The sequence below is a fragment of the Tetrao urogallus genome (assembly GCF_951394365.1).
Source record: "Tetrao urogallus genome assembly, chromosome: 15".
Lineage (NCBI taxonomy): Eukaryota > Metazoa > Chordata > Aves > Galliformes > Phasianidae > Tetrao > Tetrao urogallus.
The window spans coordinates 12,173,550-12,198,620 of NC_136828.1; the positions used below are offsets into that span (position 1 = coordinate 12,173,550).

At 44.4% G+C, this 25,071-nt stretch overlaps 1 protein-coding gene across 1 annotated transcript in view; it reads left to right on the forward strand.

Annotated features, from left to right (window-relative positions):
• Positions 1 to 25,071, forward strand: part of MAD1L1 (mitotic arrest deficient 1 like 1) — a gene marked incomplete at both ends in the record, with an annotated part of 320,077 nt that overhangs the window by 211,079 nt on the left and 83,927 nt on the right. The gene's annotated exons all lie outside the window — the stretch shown is intronic.

The following is a 25,071-nucleotide window of genomic DNA, read 5'->3' on the forward strand; positions in this document are numbered from 1 at the left end:
TTTGATTTCCTTCCATATCATTCACATCCCTTTGCCCCAGCATAGCAATACAGGTGATGAGGTGGGAGTGCTAAATAAACCTGTTTTCCTAAAAGGCTATAACCAAGCTGAGCCCTCCTGCACTTTGTTATTGACTGTGATGTCATAGTCGATGGGCAGAGTCTATAAAGCCCTTTTGCATTACAACTGTGTCAGTGGATTTGGGCAGCCCACCCACAAGGGATGGGCACCTTGAAGGCTCTGTGTCCTCATCCAGCAGTAGATGATGAAGGCTGTGCACTGCTCAAGTCAGCACAGGGGCCTATAAAGAACCAGCTTTCATGGCTTGTATGAGAGTATAGTATCTCAAGAGGGCTGAAAGAAATGTTCTCAGGTTTAAAAGAAAAAAAATTGCTTTTATCATACGTGGCATTTATCATCTAGATAGATTCCCAGCTTTTTAGAGATAACACAGATAGGAAGTCGTGCAGCACTGGATATATTGAGAGCAGTGTGCCCTGCTGATGGCAGCATGCCACAAGCCTGATAGGTATGTGCCCCTGGGTGCTGCAAAGCCATGAGCCCTGCAGTGTGCCTGAGTGCTGCAGCTGTGACAAGAGGCTCTGAGGGACATTGCTGGGACTCAAAGACTCCATCTGTGGTCCAGGGATGAGAGGCTTATGATCAATCCTTGGTTCTGGTGCAGCTGCTGAGTGTGCAAGGTTTGCTGTGAGTCAAGGATTATAGCAGAGCCTGAACTGAACCCTCACAAAGAGCAGCAGAGCTGCTAGTTTTCTTCCTTGCCTCTCTTTTCTATGCAGTTTGTGTGGAGTTCATGAGGCCATATGTTCTCTGCTCTTGTAAGAGGCAGCTTGTAGACCTGCAGAGTACCTCCATGCAGCTCCACTATTCCTTGAGTTGTTTTTAAAGCATCTCCTACCCTCTGGCTAGGCACCATGTAGAAGCTGACTTTAAGTATTTACTAGAACCAGACCCCTTGCTCCAGAGGGGGGAAAAGCTGCTTTATCAAGAAAGAAATGGTAACAACATAAAGTTGGGAGGAGAAGATGGAAAACAACTGAGTATATGTGATGAGAGGACCAGAGTGAATCGCTGAAGTATGTCTTCCAGGATTTATTTGGCAAGGGATGTGTCTCTGGACTTAGAGATCCAGCCTGGAATCTGGTGGTGGTGGAAATGAGTGGCACTACAAGAAAATGATTCTGAGCAGAGGGGGGGCTGCTTGTTTCCTCAGTGGATGTTTGTGGTTGTTTTTTTTTGTTTGTTTGTTTTGTTTTTTTTTTTTTATAAATTCAGTACCAGGGTAGTGAAGCCATGCTGTTACATCTGAAAAAAGGTCACCTTTGCTGAGGCAAAGAGGGAAAGTAGAGGCACCTAATATCTAGTTACCGGTAGGAGGCAAGGCTAGAGGGCTTTGTGGGACCATGTATGTCAAGAATGTTTGTGGGCATACCTGGAGAATCCTGGGCTTGACAGGCAATACTCTTTCTTCTTCTGGTTTTACCGTATGTGGCTTTAGAGGAGAATCAGCAATAAAACCACTACTTCTAGGCCTGCTGACTTAAAGTTCAGGTTCCCTGTCCACCACTGACTGAATGAACCATAAAGCAGCAGCAAGGATGAGTTGTTCCTGCTGCCAAGCATGTCCTTTCACATCCTATGTAACCCTGTTCCTCTGCTGTAACCTGGGGAAGTCCGGAGCATTGGTAAGGAGAGAAGTCAGTGAGCAGCATAAAGACATTTCCCTCCTGTGTTTTAACCTCTTCCCTCTCTACAAATGACTGTAGAAGCACCATTAAACTTGTCCCATGAGGATGCTGGCACATTGCATGTAATGCCTTTTCTTGCCTTGGTTCTTGTACATCCTGCTATACTGACAGTGTCTTTATCCTCCAGAGACATGGCAACAGGCTGTTCAGCTTGTGAGTCTTGGTAAAATTTGGTGCTTGAATTTTGCTGCCTGGCTGCTGGAGTCAGGCTCTCCTTATGCAGCCCAGCAGGTGAGAGCCAGGGTGCTCCTGCTCCGTGTCTCCAGTCCAGCAGTTCTCCCAGGGGGAAGGAAAAGCAGTATTATCTGCAGCTGCCCTTTGGATCCTGTGGGGGTTGTGATATGAGCTGCCTCTCAAAGCACTTTGCATCACAGAGCAGCTTTTGATTAGGAATGATGTGCCATAAGGCCTTTGGATGTTCACAATTGAAAATGCTCTTTCATTCATCAGCAAGATTGAGAAGAAAGGCTTGTGCTGATGTCTCAAATTCAGGCTGACACGATTTCCCTGACTTTAGAAAAACCAGCCTGCCGGAGCGCTCCGGGTGGAGAGCTCAGATCTTTGCATCTTGGCAATGGATTGTTTCTCCTGGAAATTAAAGCTTGATGCCTTTGTGAGCAGTAGAGTGTATTGGAAATCTGGCTGAGAAACTTTGTAATGAGTGTTGAGAAACAACCCGACAAGGTTTGTGCTGGCAAGGTGAATGTCCCCTTGGTTGGGGATGCTTGTTGGGTTTGGGTAAGGGAAAATACTGAACATATCTGTATGCATTCTCTCAATGTTATCTAAGATGGTGGTAATCTTGTTACGGCAGATTGGTAATGGAAAAAAAAAAATTACTGAATTTGCTTTTTTTTCCCCCTCTGGAGTCCACATCTCAATTTCCAGTTAGATATACTTGGCTGGGAACTGATGCTTGACTGTCTTTGCAGGATAAATAGGGACTGCTTAAAACTAAATCCAGATGAGGTGGGGTGGATGCGTAGAGGCTGAGAAATAAAGCATCTGCACTCATTCCACACTCTAAAGGGACATCATGTGCAGCTAACATTCAGATGCTAGAGGAGAGCTGTATGTATGATCAGGATTACCTGCTTGTGACTCTGTGGGAAGCCATTTTCCCCAGGCAATGCTGTTCTTCAGTCACGTTCTTGATTTTTGTTTTCACTTACCCTGATTATTTAGTGGCTGCAAATGAAGTAAAAATAAGGCAGTTTCAATATTCTAGAGCAATGGCTGTATTTAAGAAGTTTATATTTGATGAGTAAGTTGATGACATTGCATTATGTGAATTTGATGTGCAAACTTGTCACCAAAGTGTAAACATAGTGACAGCAGGACCAGCAATTCTCAGCCTAATCAAGTAAGCCAAGTAACACATTCTTTGAGCTATAGAGTAATAGAGACTGATTTGCATATTAAAATGAGAGAAGCTACACAGATCCAACAATTAAGTTGATATTCTAATTGCGTAAAAGTCAGGAGATTCAAAGTTATGCTTTCTGCATCAGTTCATTTGTCACCCACGTGTATATGTAATATTTTCAATGACTTCATCTGGTATGAAACTAATATGCCTTAAGATATGTGAGACGTTGGCTGTTGAAGAGAGGAGAGCTTTGGATTTGCTGCGTTGGAAACAGACTCAGAGCCTCAGGCCTGGTCTGCTTAAAAATAGCACGAACAAACTCCAGGTAATTTCTTTTCTAATATTCTAGTACATGTGATGGGAGGGAGCGTGCTATATTCAAATGCAATAGGAAAAAAAACCCCATTGATCGCAGCAGACCTTGAATTATATCCTTAACTTCTTGTTTTCTTTTTAAGGAATAAGCTTTATTTAATTGCAGATTCGCACAAGCGCGCTGGTACCACTAAGAATTCCATCAATATATGGATTCTGTCCTTGGTGTTTATGCTGGTTTCTCAGTACTGATCTTGCATTCAGATAAGCACGCACATATACAGCTACCCTTATCTACACGTGCTGATGTGCTGATAGATGAATGCTTGTTCCCTAAGCTCACAAAAAGCTGTTCACATGCCAAGTCGAATGACTTTTTTTTTTCCCTCCATAATCCTCTTTGAATTAGACGACAAAAAGAAAGTGTTTGAAAAGGTGAACTAATGGATATGCTTTTCTTCCTGATGAGGAGAAGAAAAATGGGGAAGTGCTGGAAAATGGTCAAGCGGAGTTTTGATCCAGCTTCTCTAATCAGATTCATTCTAAGCAGTGGGTGACCAGGGGAAACATTAATCCACAGTGGCGTTATGTGCAATGGAGAACATGAATTTGGAAGGCAATCAGCGTATAAAAGCAGATACTTACAATTAGTTTTCTGTCTTAATTGTGGCACTAACACTAGTACCACAATATGATGTTAATGCTAGTCCTTTGAATATGGTGCTAAATAAGTGTAAGTAGGAAGGGAGGCACCCTCCTCTCTTGGGGTCTTCACAAATACCCACCTGGATTGCTGATGCCAGGCAGTGTTGCAGTGGTTGCCAACAGAGGTGTCTGGAGGATGAGTTAGAGGAGAAATGGGCCCAAAGCATCACCCCCTCCTGGGGATGCTTTTACAGGGTCGCATGCTTTAACTCAAGTTTGTTGTTAACAGCTGTGGCTGCTCCATGCTGCAGCACTCACAGGATCCAAAATAGAAATGCCTCCTCTCCATTATTTGTCCTGTGCAGTCCTTTTGGGATTCCACAGTACAGACACCTGAGCACTGCTGTAACAAGCTCTTGGGGCAGCATAGCTTGGTAGGTAGATGGCATTCTGTGTGGCTTTGGTGTAGGTTTGTGCCAAGGTAGCAGAAGCATGAGTTTAAATCATAGCAAGACTTAAGTCTCAGGGGAAGGACATGTCTGTCCACCAGGGGTTTCTTAGCAGCTGACAGCAATCCATTATTTAGACTAAACTAAAGCCACCCACTATGGTTTATGTAGACCTACCAACTGCTGCAGTCTTTGCTTGTTATTTCAGTGTTTCCACATCATCTCTGTTGCAGTGCCAGTTGATCTGACTTGAGCTGTGCTCAGAGAGCAGTAAATCAATCCGACCTAAGGAACATCATATTCATTGTTATGTATAAGAGTTTAGCCTGATGGATGAAAGTCAGGTGGATGGGAACCTGGTTGGAACCCAATTCTGGCCTGCCTTTTCCCTCACTGCCTGGCTAAGTGGGTCTCTGTCTTCGTTGAATAGAAGAGTCTTGATGTATCCTGTTGGAGTATCATAGCATAGTGGATTATTGGGTAGGTACGTTGCTCTGTGAAGTTACTGTCTGCGATGATCAGATACTGTTATAGATGTGCAACAGAAGTATTTCTGTTAAATAGAACAGAGACTTCTGCAAGGAAGGGCCAGAGGCAGCAGCAGCAGCAGCATCCTCCTTCACTAGAGACCGCAGATGTGTCATCAAAACTCACCGCTAGTGGCATCAAAGGCAGCGTGCAGATCTGAGAGATTCAGCAAGACTTTTCTGAATAGGCTGATAATGATGGCTGTGTGTGATTTCCCCTTTCAGAATGCCATATTGCCACGGCCTCTCTGAAATGAGGCAGAACTTAGGGCAACTTTCTGTCTTGTTAGGCAGAAGTGGGAAGAAGTAATGTTAAGTTAGAACCAGTGAGGTTCCATCTGCCTAACAGACACTGCCTAACAGACACTGGTTCAGTGCCTAACAGGCACTGAAGGTGCTGAAGATGTTTTCATAAGCAGCCATAATTTGAATTAAATCCTGGCCAGGTTGCTTCCATAATGATGTGCCTGTGCTGTCCTCAGTATATGGAAGTGTGCCAGTGCATTTGTAAGCTCCCTGCGGAATGTATTTGGACTCCCATGGTGTCACAAGGGGTAGTGGAAATTACTCTTCAAAGCACTTCTTTCTGCTGTAGGATCCTTCATATTTTACAACGGGGGGGGGAGAGGAAGCAAGGCAAAAAAAAAAAAAAAAAAGGGAAAAAAAAAAAAGCAGAGAAAGGGATCATTACCTTGTGCTTGGGTCGTGGGGAAGTTTTAGTTGACAAGAATTTTAAGCAAGGTGTCCCCATGGATGGGAAGTTTTCTTCAAGACGATGTCCTAGGCCAAGTGGGGAGGATGCTTTTGCAGGGTCTGGGAACAGGTTCAAAACGGATGGCATCCTAGTGACATTTCAGGTAGCACGCAGTCCCAGGCTGCTCACCCTGTGGGCAGAAATAAATAAGGATAAAAATTAGCACTGCTCATATCCCGCTTATTGCAGTGTGTTAAACACTGCTGTTCTCCTCTGACAAAGGCGATGTGAGCCAGGCAGCTCCATCAAATCAGGGCAAATGAGCAATTAGCCAGAGGTACAGAAATAGTGTTTAGAAAGGTATAAAGTTGCTCTGAGAGCTATAAAATGTCTCTCCTTGTTTTGTGCATGGTTTAGAGTGGGAATGTTTGACACTTAACAAAAGCTGACTAATTCTTTGTTGTTTCCCTCTAACGATCAGAATTCAGGGGAGGGCTGGCTGTGACAGGCTGGAGGAGCATTGCAGTGAAAGCAAAGCTCTTTTTAATTAGAAAGTCCCTTGGATGATTTACTTTCTTAGCGATTGGAGCACTGGCTGGTTTAAATGTGTCAAGCAATGCTGACCAGTACAATGCAGAGTTGTCAGCGCAGCTTCTGTTTTGCTCTTCAGAAATCAAGAGGTGAAGCCTGTTCCAACGAGGAGAGTCTGTGATGAGAGGAATTATAGCTGAAGCCAGCCGTGCTAGCAGCTCCACCATCTGCTGTGAAGTCTCTGGCTTGAATTCCAACACTTATGGTAGCAGGCGTAATGATGATAATATTTTCCACTTCTGTAGCACCCTCTGTCCAAAGGTCTCTGGGTATGCTAGAGATGCTAATTTAGACTCATGGCACCCATGGGGGGTGGGCATGAGCCTCCACGCTGTCTTTTCTTGCTTGCAGAGTCTAGAGATACTGTTGGTAATCTTTGTGCAGCAATTCCTTCTGCTAGGAAGCCCTGAAAGGACAAAACCCTCTCGCACTGTTGTTAGCACGGGTGAGTTTAAGTCAGGGCTGTGTTACGAGAGGCAGTCTGACTGCTGGTAGCTGCTGGAGCAGGAGGTTGGAAGTGATCCCCATGCTCCACAGTGGGCTCAGGGTGGCGGCACAGTGGCTGTGTCTGCAGCAGCTGTTGCAGGGTTCTTAGCTTCTTTGTGCAAGTTTTGCTTAGGTCTTATAGCTCCAGTCCAGCCCTTTATCCGTAGCCTTCTGAGGAAGCTGTGCTGCTGCTTATGGTGACACTGCAAACTGTGTGTGCAGCACTGTACAGATAGAGAAGCAGTCAGGAGTTCTGTCTAGAGGGCTTTTCTCATGCAGCTTTATTTTACTTACTGTAACCCAGTCTTGTAAAAGGCTAACAAGAAAGTAGTCTCATGAGCTGCAGGCAGGGGGGAGAGGAAATGAACGATTAACATTGCATGGATCATCAGGAAGGAACAGTTCCATGACATTTGGACAGAAACCTGTAACGCATCCCAGCTTTCGCACTCATGGATTCACAAGTTTGTCCCTGCAAAGGTCCAGTAAATGTACTCTGCAGTGGAATGGGGACAGTGATGCTCTTCCTTGGAGTGCACAGTGTAAATAAGACCAACTGGTTAAGATCAAAGTGACGCCCACAATCCACCATTTCTAAGAGAAAAGACACTGTTGTCAAGCATCATATGGTGCAAGGGTATTTTTGTCTATCCAAGACAGTTGTCCTTGGAGATTTATGCATAACATTAAAATGAGGAAGGTGGGGAGCAAACCCTTTCTGTGCCTAATTATTGTTGGGTGCTGCATGCGTTTTTCTCTATTATTTACTTAATCTTAAATGCCAGATGCTAAAGGGCACCAGCATCAATTAACTGCCTAATTAGACTTGCAAAGAAATCGCGCTGCCTGGTTATAGGCAAATTAAGCAGAACCACTACCAACAGAAAACAAACACAGAAGCTCAGGGCTGTCTTTGCAATCATTTTTACAGCTCTCCATGTACACCACTTATTCTCATTACTTGCCCAAAACTCTTTGGAGCACACAATCTTGGCGTGGCTGGTTGCAGCATCTCTTGTTGCCATACTCAGTGGATTCAGTGATGCCTTTCTCAGTTTATCTCCAAATCCTTTTGATTGAGTGTGGATCAGATGCTCTTCGCAAGAATTTGTGTGGGACTTAGAATCATAGAATCACCAAGGTTGGAAAAGACCTAAAAGATCATCCAGTCCAACCGTTCACCTATTCCCAATAGCTCCCACTAAACCATGTCCCTCAACACAACATCCAGTCTTTTCTTGAACACCCCCAGGCTCGGTGACTCCACCACCTCCCTGGGACTTCATCCTGACTGATAGAGGAGCTTGTCTTCTGCTCAGTGCCCACTGCTCACCTGCAATCATTAAGGCTGCTGAGATCAAGTCCAGCTGTCAGCCTAGCCTGGTGAAGACTGCACACCATCCTCTGCTTCTGCTGAGATGGCTCTTGTGGTAGTCTTTCTGTTCTGCAATGCTTAGGAGGCAGCCAGAAAGAGCCCTGCTTCCTTTTCTACCTAATAACAGGGAGCAATATGCTTTTATTCCATCAGTTCCCCCTCTTATCCATGAGAGTTGTCACAGGAGTGAAATGCGTTCATTTTTGTTTCATCCAGGCCTCTAATTCAGTCTGAATCTTTATCTTGCAAATTACTTTAACAAAGTAATAATCAATACCCTGAGTTCATACATACAAAGTTCTTCCTTGCAGGTTCCACCGCCTCTCTGATGCAGTCACTGCTCTGACTTGGTGTCATTATGCCAATGTGATGGCACTTCAGTGCCTTTGCAGCCTGCCATGTTTTACAATTTCTGCTTTGTTTTTAGTGCCTGAATGCATTAAGACGTCCCAAAACTTTCTAGAAGCAAGGTGTGTTCAGTTCCTCAGTGCTTTGCTCTCACTCTGTGCCATGCTGCCTCAACACCGCTCACTCTCTTTCTGAAAACAAGCCTTAGCCCTTGGATAGTACTTTATTTCTTCAAAGCACTGTATAAACATTAGCTAATTAAGTATATATAACATGCCCTAAAGTACGCTGGAGGAAAACTGTAGTGCAACATTGAAGTTTCCAGTCACTTGATCCAGTGTAAAATCTGATTGAATCGCTAATTATTTCCCAAAATTCTGTGCCTACTCGAGACAGGGAGATGAGCTGCAATCAGGAGCATAAGAAGCTGCAGCCAAAAGGGGGTGGTCAGGTAAGCTCTGTGTTATTTTGAGAGTTGTTTGACTCTATGCACTCTATGCACTGAAGTAATAAATAAAAAAAAAAAAAAAAAAAAACAAAAAAAAAAAAAACAAGAGCTGCAGCTTTTTTGGGTCTTTCCTGTTTTGATATATACAATCAGCTCCATGTTTCCTGTTGAAATGTTCATTAAAATTGCAGCCCCTATGATTATGCCTAATTCAAATCAATAGGGCTCCTGAAACAATTTCAGGTATTTTTGAATGCTGCTGCAGAACTTCCTTGTTTATGATGTTATGATTAAGTGACATCTTCCTGAGCAGTCTAAAGAACTTAGAGAGAAGCTGAAGAGATTTTCATTAATTATTATTTTTTTACCCTGAGCAGCTATGAATAATGCAGACCCAAGTTTATTGCTTTATCTTAGTACAGCCCACATATTCCAGTTGACGACCCGATCACAAGCCTAGTGACACAGGTTCTGTGTAATTCCTGGTGAGCCATAATTGACTTTTGTTTTGGAATCTTAACGCAAACAAATTACACAGAGCATCAGATGAGTAGTTCTTGGAGCACAGCAGCCACTCTGTGCTAACAGCTTGCAAACTTCTGCATGCAACAGTAGTCACTCATAGGCATCATCAACCCTTGCTTGTTTTAATTGGCTTGTGGCTGTCTGGAAGGAAGACTGCAGTGTCCAAAGGAACAAGGTATCTCAGTGGCTCTCGTGCTGACAGAGGTCCTTTTAGTCATATTGGAAAAATGCTTTCCAAGCGTTTTCAGCTGTTCTGTTTTGGGATGTTTTAGAGTGATGCAAGGGTTCTTGAGTGTTTGTCTTAATGAGTTTAGGTTATTAACTCACTGTTTTTTGTAGTAACTGTAGTCTGCTTCACTATTTTAGAAGGCTTGGCACAGTTCTGTGTTTTAGTTGCAAACATCACAGGAAAATATCTACAACAAAACATTGTGGGAGAGAGACTGGCTGAATGAACAGATGTTTACCGTCTCCAACTTCTGTGGTTTAAAAAAAGCAAACATGTTTCTATAAAAAAACCAATGTGGTGAATGCATTTACTTGTCTGTAGTTTTGTACTTCACCTTCTTGTGAAGGTATTTCTTTGCTTTCTTCTGTTTTTTATTGGCTCCCTTGTGTCCCACCAGGAGTGGGTGAGGAGGTCTGTGCAGATCCGCGCTGGCTTTCTGGGCTGCCCACACTGCTCTGAGCTCTTCTGTTGAGCAGTGCTGCTCTGTTAGGTGCTGGGATGGCCAGGTCTGAGCAGGTGGTTGGGTTAGCAGTGCTGTGTGGTTGTGCTGAGCTGCCCTGCCACCATTGTGGAAATCCACCTGTGCTGTGTGACCATTGCACCTAGCAACATCCCTGGCCTTAAACTTAAAAGGGGGCATGAGACGGTGTGCAGGTTAGAACCAGGAAATGCAGACTGTCATTTCTAATAGTTTCATTACTGGCTTTGAGGTAGAGTAGGATTTCAGGTGCACTCTTGTTCTTCCAAATGTATTTGGTGCTGAAGAAGTAAGACTGTGGGACAGAAGTGTGTTAATTGGGGTATCTTCCTAGGTATCCTTTCAGTATTCAGGATTTGTGTGCCTGATGAAAAGGAAAGCTAAATGCTTTGAACATGGATAGGGGAAGTGGACAGAGGAGGACAGGGCAGACCAAAGCTGTTTCCTATTTTAACAGAAAATCGATTGAATGTGACTTCGCTGCTGTACCTTAGTGGGCAATCCTTACTCAGAGCTTCAGAGGAAGAGAAAATCTATAAGGCTATGGATGATGCACAAGGATTTTTGCAGACGTTTCTCAAATGTAGAGTGTGCTGCTGAATAGCGCAGCCTCTAATGGTAACACTTTCTTCAAGCACAGCACTAATTCATTGATTTAGCCTAGTTGGGGTAAATCTATTTTTTTATTGCTTGCACATCCTATGTGCAGAACTTCTAATCATGACATTTTTTCCTTGCTTGTCCCTCAGCGTGTGTTTTTCCTACACGTATTGCAGTGCCCTTCCTGCCAGCAGCATGGTCTGCTTGACACTGTGCCACCATCCCCACTGGGAAGAGTTCATGGCACAGGAGAGTGGAACCTTCTCTAAACTGAAGTTGCTCTGAACCGTTCTCTGCAGGGGAAGGGAGCAGATTTGTGTGCTCGCTCCCTGGGTGCCGTGTGTGGAACTGTGGGTACTGAGAATCAAGGCTACTTATTTAGTATGCTCTGTTCCTGTATCAAAATATTCTCTTTGACGGCTAACCAGCATGGATCGTGGTTTCTTGACAGATCTTATTTCCAAGGGGCTGGGTGCTGCACCACGGCTTCTGTTCGATTCAGAGCTCTCAGGAGTTAGAGATGAAAGAGTTTGAGCAGTGCTGAGGAGACAGGAGGATCTCCTGGGCAGACAGGCCAGGAGAATGGGATCAGGAGCCATGCAGAGGGAATGCAGATTGCAGCTGAAAAAGAAATTGTGGCTATCCTTTGAGCCTGCTCCAGCAGTTGGTGTTTCTGCAATAAGCATGTCAGACTCTCAAGGGATTCCCAAAGTGCTCTGTAAACTTCACAGCTATACAAAATATATACAAGGATTCCTTCACCCATCGCTAAAATGCATCCACAGCTAGTGTGAGCTACAGAAGAACTGTTTAGTGCCCCATGGGAGCTTTCTTTGAGGTAGAAAGTGAGAAGTGTGTCTTTAACCTGAGGGTGAGAAGTGGGCAGAATGCAGGACCCAGAGCACCCTTTGTGCAGGGTGGGAGGGCTGATACCACAGTTCCAGCTCTTGACCCTGTTCCTGAGTCAAAATGCACTGCCAGGCAGAGGCTTGCCTCTTCTGTATTGGCCCAGGCCTAGGTATCAAGTGCAGAGCGTGCTCCCTGCTGTGACCTGTGCTTCCTTACTGATTCAGAGGGTGAGTGCCAGCTATTGGATCAGAGGGTTGGACTGAGCTAAGGGCCAGGATTGGTCTGCATACATAAAAGCAAGTGTAACCTCTTTGTTTTGAAAGTGCAAAGGTGTGGAGCTGTGTAAGTTCACATCTGTGACTTCTGTGGTTCCTGACGTCAGGGCTGTGAAGCAAACGGAGGAAAAGGCAGTTTCCCGATGGGGAGAACAACATTGAGGAATTGGTAGAGTTTAGGAGACTGGGGACAGACATTCTGATGCTGTTATTCTCAATTTGCAATTGCTTGGAGCAGTCTGAATAGCCGGGCTGACCCCCAGAGCCTCCTGGCCTCCCAGGTAACACCTTTACCCATGCCCTGTGCTCTGCTGCAAACATTTCCTTCAGCTGCTTTTCCAGCTTGTACTTACCTTCTGTTCTCCAGCAACTTTTGAGCTAACTTATTTGTACTTCTTTAAACTTTTTTCCTTTTTGTGGTTTGATTTGTTGTGATGGAGGTCTGAATGCATAGGGAAAGACAGTTTCTCCTTGAAGACATGGACTTGGATACCTCTGCTGCATTTTAAGCTGAAGAACTGTGCTTCTATTTGGGATTTCTCAATGTTTCAGTACCTTTCATTAGTGAAGGGCCATTAGACTGACAGCCCCAGCTCTTCAGTCTCCTGTATTTACTCACCTGCATCAGTTATGCTGAGCATAATTTTAATCAGAATCCACTGGGTCACCTGTGCTTCATCTGTCTGTTTTTTCTCATTTTATCCCCAAGGTTTTGTTTCCTTAGAACTTTGCTGTAGAGCTTAGCTTTTTAAAACCATCACATCTGAGGCTGAGCTATGAATTGCACTGCTAACAGGACAGGGCTGCTCTGTGATTCAGCAGATTCTGCGCTCTCAGCCCGGGCTGTCGCCACATCAGCGCTGTCAAATGAAGGAACATCCTTGACTCTCTTTTTTTCCTTAGCTTCTCTATCTGTAAAACGGAGACAGCGCTAATCTCTCATTTGTGTAACTGTGTAATGTTTGTCCAGTGCTTCAAAGAGGCCAATACAATGAAAGTGCCAAGCGTTTCGCTAACAGGATTTACGATTTACACCAAAATGCTCATTTCTGTGCTAAAACAAGATCACCTGAAAGATATTGCGGTTGGAACCAAACCAAGGAGGGGGAGGAGGAAACCATCTGTTACACAACAGCAGAAATGTTTCAGGGCATTCGCCTGGGAAGCTCTGGGTGACGAGTTTGGAATATGAAGGCTTATTTATATGGATGGAGCTAATTTCCTCTAACTTATTCATTTTTCACTTAGGGAATTACCTAATCTTACAAGAGAGTCTAGGAGGAAAGATTCATTTATTCTTGGTCTCATTCAGCCCCAGGCATGCCTGAAGATGTTCTGCCTCTTCCAGTTCTGCTTTTTTAACCGATTCTGTTAATGGGGCTTAAAGACTTTCTTCTTCTGGATAAAAAGGGTTAATCTTTCTCTTTCTTTCTCACCCTTCTCCTCCTCTTTTTCTGGAGAGTTCTTTTTTTGGCATCTCTGGCTGTTTCTATCATCTTCTCCCCCTAATCTGCCACTATCTGAAGAATTCATTACATTTCAAATCAGAGGCCTTGCTGCATACATTAGCAGGTTTTAATAGACTTGCCACGACTCAAAGAGGAGGAGAAAAAGAGAGAAGATTTAAAACTCTTGTCTTGCCGAAAGCAGACAGATTGACTCAAAAATGACTCAGTCAATAAAAGATGAGTTTTGAAAAGGCTTCCCTCCGCTCAAAGGGAGCTCGTATTCCAGCGAATTAGGTTTTTCTAAGCCCACTGTCAGAAATTAATAATACATACAGCATGTAAAATGGATTTAGCCCTCTACAGCCTTATACAAACATATCTTTGACTTGCTAAATGTGACACGACTACCAGGATTTTCCAGCCTTTATCCCAGGAGTTTGTCATCTCTCCAGAATTGGTGACTTCAGTGGAATTTATAAGCAACTCAGGAGAAAAAAAAAAAGCACCTTTTAAATGAGGTTTTCATTAAGAATGTTTCTACTTCCCTCACCCCTTTTCTCCACCCAAAACCCCTCCATCAGAGCATTTTATTATTCTTACATTCAGTCAAAATTGTGCCGAAAGCTCTAATTTAAACTCTCAAGCTATAGAGTCCCTCTTCAGCGCTCTGCCTTTGAAGGAAGAGATGCTGAGCCTTCTGCGTTGTGGCAGAAAGCTGTCATTTTTCGTTTGTCTTTTTTTTTTTCCTGCTGCTGCAAGAGAGTTACAGGCCATTAAAATACCTCTTTCTGAGAAAAAGTAAAGGCTTCTGTCTCATTAGATTTGTCCACAAAGTGTTTTGTTGTGAGTTGAAGTCTTCCCAGGTGGCCTTGCCCACCTTGCTGCTGATGTGAAGAGCCAGGTGTGCAATCAGTCCCCACTCCTGTTTGTTCTTCCACTCAAATCCCTCAGTTCAATAAGAACCAAAGACTTCTTAGTAGTTTGGGTGGCTGCTGTATTCAGTCTGTCCTCTCCTCTGCATTTGGGCAGGGCTCTGAGAATGCACAGAGTGTGCTGTAGGGCCGTATGATCTCATGGGTGGTTGTGGACTGACAGCATCTTTCTATCTCTTCTCATTTCTTGATTTATGTTTGAATGCTCAACTTAGTCTCTGAATCTCTACTTTTTCTCTCTGAATACCCTCCTGCTCTTCTAATTATGAACGACCCTTTGGATTAACTGCAGTGTACTGCATGTCCTTGCCTCCTCTTGGATGGGTTTTGTCCCCTGGCTGGATTCTGTTGCATATAAGCTTTGTTGCCCTGTGCTTGCAAAAGGCATTGTGTGAATGGGTGGCAGCACCGTGGTGTCTGACTCTGGGCTACGCCTTCTAGACGATGTGGGGAAGCTTACTAAAATTGTGATGAAGAAACAGACATGAAAGGGCTCTGTTTTGAATCATTATGTGCTGTGCAGATGTTTCTCAGACTTAAAATGGGCAGAGCTCATCATTTTTTAAAAGCCTTTGTAGGCTGTAAGAAGGGACCAAACTTAATGATATGCATCTAAAAAGTGCAGCAATAACTGTTTCTTTCCCATCGACACAACCAGGAAGCTTACCCAGTTGTGCTTGTCTGGGTCTGAAGAGCAGAGACCTGAAAAGAACTGTTAGCTGTTGAGGTTCAGAAGATGCTTGCACCAGACTGACAAAAAGCACCTTTTTTACAGAGGTGAAGATAATAAGCTGGGGCAGTACTAGCAAAAAGATTTCACTTAGTAAGGATTTTTTCCTCTGCTTTTATCTCTGGGGGCAGGCTGGTAAGTTTTTGTGTTTTAGCTTTTGACACGTAACTAGAAATGAGCTGTCCTGAAGAGCTCTGAGTGTTTATTAGTTGGTAACTTGAAGTTAGGTAGAGCTTCTGCTCCTTGCCATGCTTTGCTCATGAGCATTAGCCAAACAGTGCTGGCTCTTGGGTCCTGTGGTAAGGTATTGCACAGCACTCCGGGAGGAGAGAACTTGTCTGTTTTGCAGATGTTCAGTCCTCCATTCTTCGGTGTAGGAACACCCAAATATGCAAGACGAAGACATCAGCTGGATTTTTGCAGTTGCAATTGATGCTTGAGTCATTTTTCCTCAGGGTCTTTTTTTTATGAGCTCCTTCCCAAGATAAGTCTCCAAAGTTAATGTCCTGTCATTTCACGTCACAATCAGGAGCTTTTAGTTTTCTTCTAGAGGTGTGCTCCTAATGTTGATACACGGGGATGAGGAAAAAGGGAGTGAGATTGGCTCTTCCTCTAGTTTTGTTTGTTCCCCATTTTGTTCGTTTTTGAATGTTCTCTTGACCTGAAAAAGGAGTTTTCCCAGTGAATATTATGTCACTTTACCCTCCGGTTGCTGTGCTGGGACGTAGCCACCCAATAATCTCCTTGAGAATAATTGCTGGTGTCTTTTCAGATCATTTTTGAGAAAGGTGATGAACTGCTCGCTACAGGGAGATGTTACTGATACAGAGCTGCCCTTTGTTTGAAAGCTGGTGCAGAAATTACCCCGTGTAATTGTTAGAACGTCAGAGCTGTCATGGTAAGAAGGGAGGAGCAGAGCTGTTTGTGTGTAATTCCAGGGCTTTTGTGTCATCTTTAGTGTAAACCATACAGTTCCCAGCGTGGGGGGGAACGTGCACTTGTAATACAGAGGACAGGAACATGGGCTCTTGCTCAGCATGGATCAGGGTTAAAGAGATGTCATCTCCTACTGAGGAGGAGGTAGGAGCGAGAAAAAAATGATCTTCAGGAGCTGCACACAGAGGAGCAGGCATGGATATTTAATGAATCCGAGTTGTCAGACCAGCTCAGGGAAAGCTGAACGTCCCATCAGTCCCTCTCAGTAGTTGTCAGAAAAAGAGAGGAATCTGCCTCAGTTCAGGTCGATTCTGCGCTGAGCCTTCCCTCCATCTGCCCTGAGTTATAAGAGCTGGTTGTTTTTCTCATTGCTGTTGTGGGCACAGGCTGTTCAGCTGTCCCTTTTCTGGTCAGACACGCTAAACTCAAGCAGACATCCTTCTCTTTGATACCTGAACAAAACTCTTAAGACTCTGCAGCTGAAGACTTTCTAGGATGCAGTGTATGTTTCTCAGCTGCTGCTTAAAGAGGTTTTTTTTTTATGGAAGGCTAATAGCACAGATAACTGTGTTGTCTTGTGATTTAGAGTTGGAGATGTCTATAAATACTCGTGCTTTCGTACTTTTGCCTTTGTCTTCCTCCTTCCCTCTCTAGGAAGCCAGAAGGGCTCTCTGAAAAGCTGGTCAGTCTCAATGATAAAATTAACAATTACAGCCCTAGTGCCCATCTTCCAAAATTTCTAATAAAATTGCATGAATATTTAATACCCAATTATTAAATATTTAAAAATTTAAAGCTGGACTGGTTTGGAAGTTAGCACGTGATGAATAATTCAGAATTGGGAAGCAAGACTTGGTGCTGAAATGATGTTACTTTTCCTTTCTTCTTGCTGGGAGATTACTTTGGTGGTCCTGCCAGTCTTGGGACAGTTTGTTGGGGATTGCTTGAAGACTTCAAGTCTTCATCTCTTGCTCGAGAGCATCAGCACAGGCTTAAGGGAAATAACCATCCCTATCTGTAATAACATTGAAAGCTTTTGCCATGGAAATATGATCTCCAGAGGCTGGATGAATGTGATTGAAAGCCTGGTTATCCAGGAGATGGCTCTGTTTCCAAACATCTTTCATGCTCCAGGGAAAAAAGGATTGCTTGTCCTTATGTCTGTGTCATATTCCAGCAGCTTTGATATTTGAAAGCCCCTTTTTCCTGTTCCTGTTCTGCTTCTCTATGCTGAACCAGCGTTTTGTGTGAGATCATCTTTAAAAGATTGTTTTCATAAAGTAGACATCAGAAGATGAAGTAGAACAAGAAAAATATACCAATAAAAGCAGGGCAGAACCTGGTGCCCTATGAGAGGAGGTCCAGGGTATGTCTGGTGTGAGTTTGAAGCAGAATAAGTGCCTTTGGGGCCTGCTGCAGGAGCACAAAGGCCAGAAAAGAAGGGCCTGGGGAAAGTTTGAATAGTTGGCATCAAGAGTGCTTTCAGGCCAAGAGCAATATGTTTGCAATGCCAACATTTCCAAATGCTATTAAGGGGATAAGCAGAGGGGGGGAAAAAAAAGGATTGAATAGGAGTGAGTGGAGGCTTTTTTTTAGAGCTTAGTTTTCTTTGGAACAAAGAGCGTAAAACAAACTGTGCAATCTTTTCCCATTAAAAACGCAAATAAGGTGGCCTGCTGCAGAGCCTTGCCTTTATCTGTTGCAGTGCAATTGTGTTTGCATCCCTGCTGACCAGGTAAAATGGTGTGCTTTTTTCCTTGCAGCCCTCCAGCCTGCCCGCGTGCTGCTCACAGCAGAAGTGTTTCCATTAGCCAGGCCGTGCAAACAGATGAAATGGCAGGCTGACCTTTCAGCAAAGCCTCCTCACCTGGGGGCTGGAGGTATTGGGCTTTGTCTCCAACCTTTGTGAGGTTTTGGAGCTGTAATGGTGTATGATGTCTGTCAAGAGGAAAGGCAACTCATGGGTAGGAAGGGACTTAGTCCAACACACCTGAGTGTGGTTATTTACAGCCACTCTTAAAACAATCGGGGAATCTACAGGGTTTACAGCTCAATCTGTGCATCTGAAATCAGATCTAGAGAGTGCCTGGATTGTGCCTGTCCCGTTTTAGGACTGTCTTACACCACATACTGTTGAAAAGCTACTTCAGAAATTGTAAGAATCTCTTTCAATGTTTATTCATTCCATCTTTAGATCCATCTGCCTGTAAAGCTGGGATATTTGTGTTGTGAGTGCAGGCTTAGTAACTTGAGGGATGGGGGGGGAAAACGAGATACAGTCAGTAACCATCTTGGGCAACTGTCACTGAATTGAGAGAGCACTTCTGTGGGTTTCAGCATCAGAATTTGGACATGGGGAACTCCTGAAGTCAAAGCAGGGCGCTGCTGCTGGGGAGGCTTGAAATTGCCGTTTGCAAAGCTCCTGTCTGTAGCCTTGGTGAGCGTTGCTGGATGATAAACTGCCAAGTGGTCTCTGTGTGGTTGAATATTGTCCACGCTACAGTTTGGAAGAGCACAATTCCTGCAAAATGTCTTCACTTTCAGAAGGAAGAAACAAATATTTCTGGAATGGTTTTCCTGTGTTTGTTTTAATAACAGATGCTTGGTGCTCTTCAGAGGTTTAAATAGCATCCAGTGTTTTGGGGTAGTGGTAACAATTGTGCAGTGGAAACAAATTAATGGGCAGCATGCAGAGGAGGTGATCTGAGCAGGGATAAAATTATCTATTAGACAGTTCTGCAGACCACCCTGTGTAATTGTGTAGTATATTTCTTAATTATAGAGTTCCAAGGATTAATTCTTACATTAGGTACTTGAGCAGTTTCAAAGCTACTCTTTTTCTTGGAAGCAGCCAAGTGATGTGATTCTTGTACCTCTAGTAAGCAACACAAGTTAAGCTGCTGTTCTTGCTGCCAGCCATCTCTGAACTACAGCCTGCGAAAAGTTCCTGTGACTTTTCCAGGTAATCTGTTTTAGAAGCATCGAAGAAAAACAGGCCTGCTACCTGCTGGCTTGCTCCAGAAGCAGAGGATAGCTGTTGTCCTACAAAATTAAGTGGTGTTATGTATTTGTATTTTTAAGGTGAGGCAATTTTTTGCATCTGAAGTTAATGACCAACTCCAGCTGACATTGCTTTGTTCTGGGAAGTGCTGTTGGGCTTTAATTGCCATATGGAAGGGAAATGTGGCTGGAAGACTTTATCATCGTTTGGGGAGGGGTGGGGGGAATGTCTTCTTGGTTCACAATTTATGCCCAGTGTGATGATTCTGACTCCCAAGATGTTTGTGCCATATCATCCTAATTGGTGAAATTCACCTTGGGTACTAAATAGCTCTCCTGAGGTTAATTTAGCTGCGTCGGGGGTGAATGTTGCCATCCCCAAATAATTCTGTATTGCAGCATGCATGCTGTTTGCATTATTTAAGCCAGCAATTTTAAAGCTACCCAGGGTCTCTTTATACTACATTGCACTATCTTCACCAAGTGCAGCGTGGACATGCTGCAGGGGTGACTGATGAGCTGAGTGTCCAGAACCAGCTTGCTTCTTACCTGCCCAACTCCAAAACAACTCTCTCAAGGGTAGGGGAGCGTTGAGCAGAGCCTGTGCTAGGATTTCCTCTGGGACAGCCTTCTGCTCTATGTGGTTCCCCTGCTCGGGCTGAATCCCTTGAGGTAGGTCAGCTTCAAGTGTACTCATCAGTCATGCGACCTTATGTTGTAATCTCAGCTTTACCAGGAGAAGAAAAGGAAAAAATATGAAACTACAGAGCTCTTACCCAAGGCTAATGTGTGTTATGTGTGTGTACAGGTACTACAAAAGGGAGTTCTCTTCCATAGCTTCTTGTCCCTACTTTTTGTACCCTGCTTCTTTCAACCTAACCCAATTCCTGATGCCCTCTGCCCCTTTGTGCAGATTATCTGGGGATAAAGGGTAGTCATGGACTTCTTTCCAAGAAGCGTGCATTGCATAGATAGGTGGGATTTGTGTGAAGTGGGATCTTCAGAAATCCATCTTTGCTGAAGGATAAATGGGGAATTTTCCTTAGTGAAGGATTCTTGATCAATATATAAGGATCATGGTGGCAGAGACACGTTGGTACCGTGCTGCCTTTGTAAGCTCTTCCCCACAACTCCAAATGGGAGAAGCTGATGGCTGGAGGAGGGGGCTGGGAGATGCCTTGAGCCATATGGTACATACACAGTGTAAAAATAGACCCATGTTCACTGATCAAATAAATACCACTTAAATTTAAAATTGAACAGCCACTGCAGTCTGTTGAATAGAAAACTGGTTTTACTTTAAAGAGAAGTTACAATTTGTGGTTGTAATGTCACAAATTGTAAGTTTTACGGAGTGCAGCTTAAGCCTGCTGGACTGCAGCAGCGTGGTCTTTCAGCCCAGCGCGTGAAGCGCTCCTATAAAATCCTGCAGTGAGGTTTATTTCTAGAGAGCGATGATCATAAACCTGCTTCTGTCAGAAAATGCTCAGCCCCTCTTCTATTAGCCTTTATTGAATACAGTGCAATTTATTTTTTATATTGCGTCCTTCACGGAGCATCACAGGACTCTTTTCAGGTGATGTTTGTCATAAAGTAAAGCTGGAGGACGTTTCAGCTCAGGGCTGGAGTGGGGAATGGCTCAATGGGTTTCACGTGCAGAAGGGCAGTGCTTGAGCTGCAGCAAGGTGGGTGGGAAGCACAGACCTGCCATAGAATAATGAAGGAGCTGGAGGGGTGCAGTGGGGTTGGTGATGGATGGGCCGCATTGCAGTGCTGGGTGCTGTCTGTCTGAGGCACTCTGGTTGGGACAGGATGGATAGGAATCAGTGTGGTGCAGAGCATTTTATCCCATACGTTGTGAGCGAGTGGCTGAACCTCAGATGCCTTACTAAGGGAAGGTGAGCTGTAACGGGCCCCGAATGGGCTTTTCTTGGACTGAAAAATGTTAGCTGGGATCACAAGCGAATTAATGCAGCTGCATGGCTTGGGGTGTCTTGGAGGACTTGCAGAACCAATTTATGTTTTCCTGACAAAGTCGAGTGGTACATCTAATTCCATGGCGCTTGTGGTGTGCTGAGAGCCGCAGTGTTTTACCTCTTTCCTCAGGGAAAAGGTTAAGTGTAGATTTGGTTTCCTTTGGTGTGGAGACTGCTGTTGCAATTGATTGACCCAGCTGAACTGAGAGCAGGAGCCAAAGCTGTGGTATTTCCAGGCAGTTGTGAGCATTGTCAGATGTAAGGGAGTGTAAGAGCAATGGAATAAAAAGCAGTGACATTTCCAATCCGAGAGACCAAAACAAGCCCAACTCATATTTTATTTATTTATCCAAAATAGTTTGAATTATTCATTAAAGTTGATACAAGTGTGTGAAAATACAAGGTGGTTTCAAGAAGTAGCATCATTAGGAGGAAGCTAATCATTTGGCAATATTAATTTTGTAACAGATTAATGATTTTTTCAGTGAGAATTTTCTTGGCTGTCAAACTCTTTATGATGGGCAGCATTTAATACGGGTGTGTGGCCTGAATGCCAAGGAGACCAGGCAGAGCAATTTGTAGATATTTTCCCTTTCTCTTTGTTCTCCTCTTTAACACCAGGCAGAGTACAAGGCACTATCCCTGTCCAAAGCATAACCTGGCAAACCGTAGTGTATTTCCTGAGTCCTCCTTTGCTTCAGATGCCTTTGGGATGGATGCTTTGGGATATATTTATGGTGCAACTTTGCCCATCCCTGGTTTCTGCAGAGCACACCTGCACCTCTCATCTGTTCCTTGTGAGCATAACGATGTGAAACCTGGGAACTCCAATGAGCGCTCTAAACACAGGCATTGGAGTTTTCAAACACTGTCTTTTAAAGGTGTAATTAAACCTAATTCTCCAAATGTTGTGAAAGATCTTAAAAGATTGATATGTTCAGTTTTCTGTTTGTGGGAGATAGAGTGGGTGGAAAGTAATGTTATCATAAGAAATTGCTGTTACTGCACCTCGACCTGTCCTGGAAGGATCTTCCTCTGCTCAGTCACCTTTACAGCTGTGCATGAAGCATTTCTCTGAAATAAGCTGAGTTGCACTCTGTGCAAATTATGACTTTTAAAACAGTTTTTCCTGACTGTGCTTAGAACTTTGGCTGGAATTATTGGTATTAGGTAAGGCTTAAGAACGAGCCCAATCACATCTCTGAATTCAGGAACGGAGCAAACAGTGAGCTGTACGTAACTTAATGGCAAGGAAGATGTTAGAGAGTTTGTGTCCTCAGGTCAGTCAGTTGTGCAGCTCTGGCTGCTGGGAATCTGCAGTGCAGGGGCAGTCCCTGCATAGAGCCTCAGCAGAGAGGCTGTGGGAAGCCTGTGCCTAAAAAGCAGCACTTGGTACCATCTCCAACATCCCCAAACTGTCTGAAAAGTTTGCCTGGGGCTGGCGGCTGTGATGCAGAGCCTGCAGGAATGCTGTCTCCTGTGGGAGCACAGTGGGAAGCCTTGAAAATTACCTGGGTGTGCCCCAAGTGGACTTGTGTTGCTTTGTATCAGCAGTGGGATCCTGTCCCACGCGTCTCATGGCTCAGGCTGCCTTCCTGTCGGATTGCTGTTCTGTGAGTCCTTGCAGCCCAGCCTTGTGGTGGTGTCAGCAATGTCCAAAAAGGGGAAGCAGGGCATTATTCTCAGTCCTGAGGGCTGCCCTCAGTTTGTTTGGAAGTAGTTGGAAGTAGCCCCTTGCTGATATATTACCCTAGGAGAAAGAAATGTTGCATGAGGGTAAGCATCAGCAGTTGCTATAGCTGAGCTGTTGATGACTTCAGTTTAGCAGGGCATAAAGGAAGAGCCATCTTTTCACCATTGTGGCTCAGTGGGCCTTTCACCAGGGGCAGCTACAAATCAAAGCATTCCAACCATCTCCCTGTGCCTGCTTCTTTACTTCTGTCCATTCCCAAGCTTGGCTAAGGAAACGCTGCTGGGAATTGCTGATGGAGCCACTGGGCAGATGACAGGGCTTCCTCCTGTCCCTGACTGGTGCTGGCACGTTCTGCTACATCTGCATTAGCAATTACGGAGCCTGGTGCCTTGTGCCAGTGGCTGACACGAGGTGTCTCTAGCAGGGAGATAGCATTTCTTCATGCAGATGAATTCCTCCAGCCAGGACAGCTGATGCAGTGAGGCACCAGAACTGCCGCAGGAGCTGGAATGGAAGCCAGGAGGATGTGGGGATGCAAGGGCATGCTGCAGGGAGTGGAGGTGGTGAGCCCTGCAGCTCAATTGGAAAGCTCAGGGCTTCTTGCAGGAAAGACTGATCTTCGAATGCATCCTTTTTCATCCTGGGGTGGGTGATAAGGCTGAACCCAGCAGGTGGTGAGGGTGCTTCTGATGGCCATTAGAAGTACCAAAACTGGAAACAAAACAGCGGGAGAGGTGCTGACTGTCTGTGAATAATGTAAGCTGTTCGATGAGTTAGGGTACCATCCACCCCCAAGGTTATAAAATCAGGAAAAGCAGCCTTCAGGATATGGTACAAAAAGGCAGATTTACTTTTCCGAGGCTGGGCTGCATTTATTAGGAAAAAATACCAGTGTTGGACATGAGATATATTAAAAGCAGTGCCATCTTTGATCAGTGGTGAAACATTATTTACCAATGCAGCGTGGCCACTGAATTTTAGTTTCATGTATAGGATTTTGTCCTTAACAGTTGCGTCTTCAGAATGCAAAGCTGAATGAAGACTGTGAAAATATTGAGGTCAGAGCCACCAATTAACCTCCTGATTTCAGAGGCTGATTACTCAATTAATCAAGGGACCAGACCCCGCTGAGATGATGGGGAAAAGGTTGTAACAATCCAGGGAAGGGCTGAGTTAATTGCTCACTGATAAATTAGATAGGAATGGGAAGATTGGTGGTCAAGAAAGATGCTTTACATCCCTCAGCAGTTGGTCTGTTCTTGTACAGCAGTGTATTAGTAAATGGACTGGCGTGTGATGTTTCCCAACACTGGTTTGTACCCGTTGATAAAGTAAGGTAGAGTTTTGGGGGTAAAGGAAGTACTTTCCTTGTACATCTTTATGAGCAGCTCTGGAAGGTGGGGCTGAATTAACCAAAGGCAATTGGATGGCTGGCATTATCTCACCCTGCATGGATGCTCTCACTCAGAAGTAAAGGGATGTGAAGTTCTCTTTAACCATTAAAGAGTTTCTGTCCTTGCCTGGGGATTAAGTTAAATTGGATTAAGGCCAGAATACTTCTGAGCAGGGCATCCTCAGTGGCATTTAAGGCACTTTAACTTAACATGTTGAATTATCCTTTTGTCCCACCCCAAGAGCCTATACGTAAAGCAGTACAGAAGAGGAGAGGGGAGTTGTTAGTGCTAGTGCTCCTGCAGTTGCTGGAAGCTGAATCGTGGCAGGTGTGTGGGCTCACCATTGCCATTCCTGCATTCCTCCTGCGCTGCACTTGGAAGGTCAATGGAAACATATTTGGGAAATACCTGAGCAAAAACTTTTCTAGCAAGCTTGGGAAGCAGTAATAGTTCAGCACGGGCTGTATGTGCCCAGCCAAAATCCATGATTCATGCGCAAGCAGTCGTCTTGCAGTGAAATTCCTGCTTTCCAAGTGCTGGAGCACAAACTAGCTGTCCTGTGGCCCAAGTGTACTGCAATTATCTCTCTAATTGCAGGACAGACAAAGCTGTAAACCTCAGAATAACAGGGAGATATCTGAGTAAGAAGTCTGTTTGTTTTCTGCTAGGAAGAGGGTTTTTTTTCTAACTCTGGACTGCAGTGTTGATAACACAAGCTGATCTCTAGCGTATATCAAGGTAAAGCCAATCTCTGTAATTAATGGGGGGATAAATCGAGGTTTAATTACTCAGAAGGCACCTTGGGTGAAAGATTCATGGTAATTGTTGTGTATCCTCTTGAAGGATTCACAGTGCTGGCAGCTCCCTTTGTAGCAATAAAATGCAGGGTGAGTGGCAGGCAGTCTCCCAGGACCTCTCTGCTGGGGGCTAGACCAGGTAAGGCAGCAAATGGAAAGAGACAGTGGTACTCCTCAGGCTCTTTATCACAGG